This window comes from Capricornis sumatraensis, chromosome 2, assembly GCF_032405125.1.
Source record: "Capricornis sumatraensis isolate serow.1 chromosome 2, serow.2, whole genome shotgun sequence".
Lineage (NCBI taxonomy): Eukaryota > Metazoa > Chordata > Mammalia > Artiodactyla > Bovidae > Capricornis > Capricornis sumatraensis.
The window spans coordinates 113,098,544-113,109,009 of record NC_091070.1 but is presented as its reverse complement, the minus strand read 5'-3'; the positions used below and the strand labels follow the sequence as shown (position 1 = coordinate 113,109,009).

General features: G+C 35.5%; 1 pseudogene; it reads left to right on the top strand.

The window, feature by feature from the left end:
* The first annotated feature begins 382 nt into the window (after positions 1 to 382).
* Positions 383 to 1,318, top strand: LOC138074159 (olfactory receptor 10R2-like; annotated as a pseudogene).
* The last annotated feature ends 9,148 nt before the right edge of the window (positions 1,319 to 10,466 follow it).

Genomic DNA, 10,466 nt, shown 5'->3' with positions numbered 1-10,466 from the left:
GATCACTTGAAATAATATTATAGATAAAGAATATTTAAGAATTAAATTATTTTTTAAAAAAGACCTAAACAGAGACTATATATGTTTGCAAGTTGGGTCTATGTAAGTCTTCGAAGCCTGAGGAATAGGCTTTATTTGAGCAAGCATCTGTACCTTATATGTAGACACGTGTTCCCAGGTTCACTGCTAAAATCATTAGCACAAAGTTATTACTGTGGGTGCCTATTAATTTAGGATAAAATATTTGGCTACTTTACAATCCTCTTGTTTCTCTTTCATACCCAGAATGGCTACTTTATGAAGGGTAAGTCTCCTTGATTTCTCACCTCCAGTGGTCTATGGACTTGATTATATTGACTTTATTCTGTAGGATCAACTCTCCATGGCTAATTCCTCCTGTGTTACTGAGTTCTTCCTGCTGGGTTTCTCCAGCCTTGGGGAATTGCAGCTTGTCCTCTTCGTGATTTTTCTCTGCCTCTATTTGATCATCTTGAGTGGAAACATCACCATCATCTCAGTCATCTGCTTGGATCACAGCCTCCACACACCCATGTACTTCTTTTTATGTGTCCTTTCTACCTCTGAGATCTTCTACACAATTGTCATTCTGCCCAAGATGCTTATCAATCTGCTCTCTGTGTTCAGGACACTGTCCTTTGTGAGTTGTGCTTCACAGATGTACTTCTTTCTTGGTTTTGCTGTCACCAATTGCCTGCTTCTGGGAGTGATGGGCTATGATCGCTATGCTGCTATCTGTCAGCCTTTGCACTACCCCATTCTCATGAGCTGGAGGGTATGTGGGCAACTAATATCAACTTACATTGTTAGTGGTTTCCTAATATCTCTATTGGGAACAACTTTGGTCTTTAGCCTCCCCTTCTGTGGCTCCAACAAGATCAACCATTACTTTTGTGATATTTCTCCAGTCATTCATCTTGCCTATGCTGGAAGTGACATTAACGAACTCATCATCTTTATCTGTGGAGTCTTAGTACTTACTGTGCCCTTGATCTTCATCTACATCTCATGGATTTATTGTCTCTACTATCTTGAAGATACCATCAGTTGAAGGCAAGCGAAAAGCATTCTCCACCTGTGCCTCTCATCTCATTGTGGTCATCATCCACTACGGCTGTGCTTCTTTTGTTTACCTGAGACCCTCAGCCAAACATATTAATACATCAGGCAAAGACAGACTGGTGACAGTGACCTATACCATCATCACCCCACTGTTGAACCCTGTGGTATACAGCCTGAGGAACAAGGAGGTACAGCTGGCCATTTGGAAAATGATTGTGAAGAAGGGGTTTTCTACTAAGACTTTATAATTTAAACACTTTTCAAACAGTACACACACATTTGGGACAAATGTATCACTAACTGCTTAAGTCATAAAAGTTTCTAATCTATTTATCTGTATAACTGTATAGCCTTGGATGAGTTGTTTGATATTGTGGGGCCTTAATGTTCTTTTATGTAAAGCAGTCTTGGTACATGTTTATCTCAAGGTTATTGCAAAGATTAAGGGAGACAGCAAAGTGTCTGTCACTAAAACATAACTTTCCTACTCTTCTTTTCCCAGATTTCTGGTTCTCAAACCTGTCTTAACAGCCATTATCTCTTGCCCTATGTTTCACTTGTTTGCCAAAAATCTTTATGGTCTTTTTTGTTAAGGATTGTGTCCATTTTATAATGAGGTGCTTGGGCCAGAAGGCACTTTGGATCTAGGAATGTGACATGGTGTGGTAAAATGTTACTGTTCTAGTAATTAGAAGATTTTAGGTTGACACTGGTTAGGTCATGACTTTCATATAGCTATAATTGTTCTCTGAATCTACAAATATAGAAAATAGGGATAATATGATTTTTTTTTTTAACCTCACTAAGGTTTTTTTTTTTTATCTAATGAATAAGATTTTTTTAAAGCATATGTAATATGTAAAGCTGCACAGAATATAAGTCTCTATTAACATATTAAACAAGACTTTATACATTTCTCCAAGGACCTTTTATTTCCTCGACTCTCAAGAAATGGGTGTTTCTCAATGCCTTTTTTGATCACTCCTTTGAACCACTACTTATGCAATTAAAAGATATGCCATATAAATGAACAAGAAATAATAACTAGCCAATCCTGCCTCAGGCTGAAAAGATGTCTCTGTGGTCTTTTACACTAAATTTATTAAGAAGAAGAGGTCCTAGTTTCAAATTTGCCATCTGAATGTATAAGACAGTGAACGCCTTGGCTATTTACCTCATCCTACCTCTCACTTGTCCAGAAATCCCTATCATCAACATCTCCAGGGAAACCAGCCTGCCCTGAATGGGTATCACAGAATTTCCATCCCTGTTGTTTTCAGCTCTCATTGCCATTTCCCCACAATTAACCTGACGTTTGTTTGTGATTTTTGTACTTTCTGTCTCTTGCATTACACAGTAGGGTTAATCTTGGTTAACAGGTGTTTTCTTTGAAGGGAATGATGCTGAGGCTGAAACTCCAGTACTTTGGCCATCTCATGCGAAGAGTTGACTCATTGGAAAAGACTCTGATACTGGGAGGGATTGGGGGCAGGAGGAGAAGGGGACAACCGAGGATGAGATGGCTGGATGGCATCACGGACTCAATGGACGTGAGTCTGGGTGAACTCCGGGAGTTGGTGATGGGTAGGGAGGCCTGGTGTGCTGTGATTCATGAGGTCGCAAGAGTCGGTCACGACTGAGCAACTGAACCGAACTAAACTGAACAGGTGTTTGAGACAGCTGTGATGATAATCTGATCCTTTCCCATCACTCATGTGACCTGAATTTCAGACACATTCAGCTCTTTGTGTGCAGTCCTCTCTACATGCTGCTACTTACCAATATTATTTTAAAGCTTAATGATTGAAACTAAAGTTCACATTTCAAGTATGACCTCCATTTACAGGATAAAATGTAACTGTATTCTATTAATTTTATTTAGATTGTTAAATCAAAGGGTATAAAATTGTCAATAACATTATCATATTTTTAATTTACTACCTCTATTTCCATTTTTGTCTTCCAGTTTTCAGTTTTTGGATTAATGCTTTTTATATTATGTTCATTCTTATTAGTTAAATAATCAAGGCATTTTCAGTTACTATATTACAACATTGGCCAATTTATTCTGTGGTTTTGTTCTTCCTGAGTTTGAAATTGTCATTTATTACCCAAATATTTTTTTAGGAATGGAATATTTACTTATTATAGGTAATTCCTTGCTGATATTTAAAAGTCTTCTGTTAATTATTTATAGATTTTTGTATTAGTGAGAGAATGTGATTGATATGTTCTACTTTTAGAATTTATTGAATTTTTATTATTGGTTTCTTCCAAATTATTCCTGATGAAAAATTTCATTTGTATTTTAATGAGCCCATTTTTAGTAGGCTAAATATAGATGTTATTTTAATGTTGTTAATCAAACTATTTTAGTATGCAATCTCATTATTTGTTTTGTGTATACGTAGCCTGTCACGGTTTAGTGGTACTGAAGCCAAGTACTTTAGTGCCTCTGTATTTATTAGCTTTTGAATATTGTATTTCTAGCCTGGAAAATCCCATGGACGGAGGAGCCTGGAAGACTGCAGTCCATGGGGTCGCGAAGAGTTGGATACGACTGAGTGACTTCACTTTCACTTTTCACTTTCATGCATTGGAGAAGGAAATGGCAACCCACTGCAGTGTTCTTGCCTTGAGAATCCCAGGGACGGGGGAGCCTGGTGGGCTGCCATCTCTGGGGTTGCACAGAGTCGGACACGACTGAAGCAATTTGGCAGCAGCAGCAGCAGCAGCAGTACTGACAATAATTTTGTCATGGAATCTATTTTTTAAAAATATAGGTAAACCTTTTGGTAAACATGTATATTCTATCCCTGAAAGTGAAAAGAAAGTGAAAGTTGCTTAGTCATGTCTAACTCTTTGTGACCCTATGGACTATACAATCCGTGGAATTCTCCAGTCCAGAATACTGGAGCGGGTAGTCATTCCCTTCTTTAGGGGATCTTCCCGATCCAGTGATTGAACCCAGGTCTCCTACATTGCAGGTGTATTCTTTACTAGCTGAGGCACAAGAGAAGCCCAAGAATAATGCAATGGGTAGCCTATTCCTTCTCCAGTGGACGTTTTCAACCAAGGAATGAAACAGGGATCTCCTGTGTTACAGGCGGATTCCTTACCAACTGAGCTACCAGGGGAGCCCAATAGTCTACCGCTGCTGCTGCTGCCGCTGCTGCTAAGTTGCTTCTGTGCTATCCCATGGACGGCAGCCCACCAGGCTCCCCCGTCCCTGGGATTCTCCAGGCAAGAACACTGGAGTGGTTAGCCATTTCCTTCTCCAATGCATGAAAGTGAAAAGTGAAAGTGAAGTCGCTCAGTCGTGTCTGACTCTTGGCGACCCCATGGACTGCAGCCCACCAGGCTCCTCCATCCATGGGATTCTCCAGGCAAGAGTGCTGGAGTGGGGTGCCATTGTCTTCTCCATCAGTTCACAAGGAACATCTAAATACAGAGAGCTTCTAATCTCACTTTTTATTGCCTTAGTTTGGAATGCATGTGAACAACGAAGGGTTGCCAGACATCTGAAGAAGACGATCAAAACATAAAAACAAGCAGTTCTCAGAAAGAAAACAAACAAACAAACAGGAAATGCATAGAACAGAAAATATTGACATTAATATCCTCATTTAAAATAAGTTGTATTCATGAAAGAACATTATCTTATAATTGCCTTTTTATGGAAACAAAACACCTTGGCAGAAAAGTGTACAAATCATAATTTTATGTCAATAAACTATCACAAAGTGAACATAAGTGGGTTAAAAGTACGGTATTACTAACACCTCATTACACTTCCCTTTTTCTACAGCAGAAAAAAGCACTGTAACTTTTAATATCATGCATTAGTATTTGCCTGGTCACAAACTTTTTGTAACAACAGAATTTTAGAAAATATATTCTCTAGAATTATTTTTATCTTTTTCTCTATTTTTTTCACTCTATTTACATCTACTATTTCCAGCATGTTTATTCAGTCTTGTTTTCCTCCAAGTTTAGATTCATTGATGAAATAAATGGTTTTTCTTTCATTTCTAGGTGCTTCCTAATGTTCCTGTTTCCACAAACGTCTGTTTTCCCAACCATGCATAACAAAATTATTTTGAATTCTGACCTTTGTTGTTATTTTACATCTTTCATCACTTCTTATTTTATTTTTAAGCTTATTTTGAAATAATTGGTTAGTTTTCACCTATTTTACGAGTAGTCTTTCAGGCTTTTGCAGGTTGTGTTCCCTGGGAAGCATACTCTAAGACCCCTTGGAATATAGAATATGTATTTAAAAGTGCTTGAAATTAACACCTGTGGAATGAGGGAAATGTATTGGGCAGGGAGATAAGCCAAACTAAAGGCATTCCTAGTGTCACTATCAGCTGATCTGATGGTGAGCTCTGTAGAGGTGTCCTGGGTTGGGCCAATATGGCCAAGAGTTTATAAAACTGTGATAATCAATGTTTGAAGGTGGCTGCTACAGAAAGGATGGTTATTTGGTTGAGGATTCTATGTTGGTGTCAAAAAGCCCGGAGAGGCAGACAGCTGAAGCCTGCCTACCTACAGCACTGCCATCAGCTGAGGCAACAAATCCTTTATTTGAAATAGAATCTGTACAGTGTAGCTTGGTTTTCACTACAAAGGCACAGTTATTTCCTGTAGCAATGTTGTTTTGCTTGGCTTTTTTCCTGTAATAACTTTATATGGGATCTGAACATACTCTTTTTCTGGATTCATATTTCTGTGAAACTGACTTTCTTGTACTCTTAGAACGGGAGGCTGGTATTCCAAATTTTGTAACTGTAGGGCTCCCTCTTGTGTTGTCATTAGGATGTATTTAACTATTTTTTTCAATTTATTTTTTAATTGGAGGAAATCACTTTACAATGTTATGATGGTTTCTGCCATACAACAAAGCAAATCAGCCATATATCACCTCCCTGTTGAGGCTACCTCATCCCTCTAGATGAATGGAGAAAGTAGCAGAGATGCATATACAATACCATGTGTAAAACTGATTGTGGATGAGAAGTTGCTCTATAATACAGGAAGCCCAGCCAGGTGCTCTGTGATGATCTAGAGGGGTGTATTCAACTCTTAACTGGAAACTGTACGCTTTTCTTTTTTTAGCTGATTTTCTTGGATTGGTCAATTGATTTTTAAGCTGTTGCCTTTGGATGTTGTTTTTTTCTGTTTTGTTCTCCTGATATTAGGACTGTCAGAAAAAGTTGTTATTTTTCTTTATTTTCTCTTGCAAAATTTTTAATAACATACTTTGATTTCCTTGAGTGTATTTTGTTGATTTGTTTTTTGTAATGTTGCTTTGGGGAGAAAGTCTCAATTTGCCTTTTATATTTACATTTTTGTTCATCTTATTTTTAAATTAAATAATAATTTACATAAATAAAATTAAGATATTCTAAGTGCAAGTTATTTGTAAATTTCTACAAATACATTCACTCATTTAACCATCACAGCAATCAATAAATAAAGTAATTTTGTCACCCGCAGATTATTTTATGCCACTTTCTAGTTGATTCCCTACCTTGAGAAAACATGGGGTTGACTTTTTTCCAACTGTACTGAAGTATATTGACATATGAGATATGTAAGTTTATAGTGTACAAAATGATAATTTAGTACACTTACATATCATGAAATGATTACCATACTAAAGTCAGTTAACACTTCCATTATCTCATGTAATAACCTTTGTGAGTATATGTGTGTGTGTGTGCGTGTGTGGGTGTGGGTGTTGAGAACATTTAAGACACACTTTCTCAGCAATTTTCAAGTATACAATACAGATGTTGACTATAGTCACCATTTTGTGCATTATATCCCCAGAAGCTATTCATCTTTTTATAACTGAATATTTGTACTCTTTGACTAGTATTTCCCATTCCACTTTCTATTTCTATGCATCCAGGCTTTTAGATTCCACATAAAAGTGAGATCATATAGCATTTTTCTTTCCTTGTCTGACCTATTTTACTCAGCAAGTATATTCAAGGTCCATTCAAGGTGTTACAAGAAGTGATTTCTTTCTTTATCATCACTGAATAGTATTCCATTATGTATATAAATAATCTATACATAAGATATATATATATAGTCACAATACTTTGTTCTTTTTATTGCCTTGTAGGATTCCCTTACAAAGGAAAAATAGACATTTACTCATTTATCTGCTGATATGCATTTAATTTGTTGCCAATTATTTGTTATTATGAATAAACCTTCCATGAACATATTTTGTCAAAGACCTTTGTGGACATTGATTTTCATTCCTCTTTCTTACATGTCTAGGTAGACATATTTAACTCTAGAAGATGTTGCTCAAATGCTTTCTAAAGTGAGTGTGCCACCATCACCCTAATACCAAAACCTGACAAAGATGCTACAATAAAAGAAAACTACAGGCCAATATCACTGATGAACATAGACGCAAAAATCCTCAACAAAATTCTAGCAATCAGAATCCAACAACACATTAAAAAGATCATACACCATGACCAAGTGGGCTTTATCCCAGGGATGCAAGGATTCTTCAATATCCACAAATCAATCAATGTAATTCACCACATTAACAAACTGAAAAATAAAAGCCATATGATTATCTCAATAGATGCAGAGAAGGCCTCTGACAAAATTCAACATCCATTTATGATGAAAACTCTCCAGAAAGCAGGAATAGAAGGAACATACCTCAACATAATAAAAGCTATATATGACAAACCCACAGCAAACATTATCCTCAATGGTGAAAAATTGAAAGCATTTCCCCTAAAGTCAGGAACAAGACAAGGGTGTCCACTTTCACCACTGCTATTCAACATAGTTCTGGAAGTTTTGGCCACAGCGGTCAGAGGGGAAAAAGAAATAAAAGGAATACAAATTGGAAAAGAAGAAGTAAAACTCTCACTGTTTGCAGATGACATGAGCCTCTACATAGAAAACCCTAAAGACTCCACCAGAAAATTACTAGAGCTAATCAATGAATATAGTAAAGTTGCAGGATATAAAACAAGACCGTTTTTAAATTGTTGAACTCCAGTAGCTTTTCGTGTGTACTGAATAGCTTAAAATTGTTTTCAAGATATGTATTGTGAATATTGTTCCCAGGTTTGTAGTTTGCATGTCTATTTTCTCAGTAGTATCTTCTAATGAGAGTGAGCTTTTAATTTTAAATTTCCATTTTTTCCCTCTTTTATGTTTAATGCTTTTTGTGTCTTATCTAAGAAACAACTTCTTTTTTTTTAATAAATTTATTTGAGAAAACTTCCCTTACATTTGTGTTTAGAAGTTTTATACCCTTAATTTTTATTTCTGATATGATATTCATTTGTTTATGTTTCATCTCTTAACCAAATATATTGAAGTATAACTTAGCACAATAAACATACCAAGTTGAAGTACATAGTTTGATGCTTTTTGACAAAAATGTACACTTGTGACTGCCACCATAATCAAAATATAAAGCATTTTCATCACACCCAAATTTTCCATCGTGTCCCTTCCCTATCAGTCTCCTATACTATCACCAGCCATAGGAAACCAGTGATTGTTTTCTGTCACTAAAACTTTGTTTAATAATACTAGAATTTCATACAAATAGTATACATAGTATGTATTTGTTGTTCTTTGACTTATTTTACTCAGCTTATTTTTAAAATTTTTCCATGCCAGCTGTGACATAGTATTTTATTCTTTTCATTTCATTATTATTGTGTAAATATACCATAATTTATTTATCCAGTCACCTGATGATGGACACTTATTTTTTTTCCTCAATTTTTGACTCTTAGGAATAGAGCTCTACAAACATTTGTGCACACATTTTAACATAATTGTGGGAAGATATTTTTCATCCTATTAAGCAAATATCTTAATATAGGATTCCTGAATTATGTAGCAAATATATGTTAAGTGATTGCCACACAACTAGGCAAAGTAGCTTTAATGTATTACACTCTCAGCAGCAATGTATGAGGTGTACCAGTTGCTTAGTACTCTCAACAAAACTTGTCAGTCTTAATTCCATTCATCAGGTAGCTTCCTAATGGTATCCAATTGTGGTTGTAATTTAAATGTCCTTGATAAAAGATGCTGAATATCTGTATATTGGCCTTCTTTTTATTTTCTTTAGGTGAATACCTCATCGAATCTTATATCCATTTCCTAATTGGAATGTCTTTCCAATTTTTAGCTTGGATCATTTATCTTCTTATTGAATTGTAGGAATTTTTAATATTTTTAGATATAATTATTTGTCCCAGAAACTATGGAAATATTTTCACCATGTTGTGATTTTCTTTTAATTCTCTACCAGTGTCTTTTGAAGAGTAGGTTTCACCCTATAATTTAATAAAGTATCTTTGCAAGTAAAATATTTTTGTAATTACTATTGAATCATGATTCATTTGGAAACTAATGCAGGGAGTACAAAGTTAAGTAAGTGTTTTAAGAAGAAAATATGATTCAATAAATTGTGTGTCTACAAAGTTTTGGAAAGTTTGAAAGAGTTGAGAGTCTGTCACTGGAATAAATTATTTCAAGAATGCATGACAATTGCTAAAACCCTTATGATAAGGAAACACTACTGCTATTGCTACTGCTGCTATCACCATTTTACAGACTTCTTTCAATACTTACTAAACATAGGAGCAGAGACTGAGTCTAACTACTACAACAGACTCTCAACATTCAGATTCCTATAATTTTACTTCTCTGTATAAATAAGATAAAAGAAAGATGACCTCAGTTTTGCTTTCCATTTTACTACAATGAAGCAAAACAAACAGGAGAAACGAGAGCTAAGAAAATAGATAAACTGAACCCCTGGTTGTGTTATAGTCTATGATTCACAATTTGCCTGCAGCTCATCATTTGATGCTCTGATGTATGTTCAGGTAAGGGAGTGATGAATTCCTTTCCCTTTTTAGCACTGAATCCAATTTAACTTTTTTTTTTCCTTTCACTTTTTACAGTACAGTGAAACAGGATTTATTCCCAAATCATTTCAAATATTTCAGTCAAGACACAAACCCTACCTCCTCCACCCCTTGCCATAGGTTGAGTAAAAAGACCTGTGAAATCAATCACACACTGCTTCAACTTTTATTCTATCTGGAAATAATCTTGATGAAATTCCAAATATAGGGCTGTGAGACTGAGAATCTCTTAGCCTTTTGAATTGCATCACTAAAAACAGAGATTTAATAATTTCATGTCCCTTTTTCCTGGTATTTGGATAGACAGCTTACAGAGAAATAAACTTAGCCCAAAGGGTGAAATTAAGTCAGAAGAAAGAAAGAGAAAAAACTTTATTTACTTGTCCATAAATACTTATTGAATGTCTATTATGTATCAGGTAACAGCTTTGTGATGGTGCTACA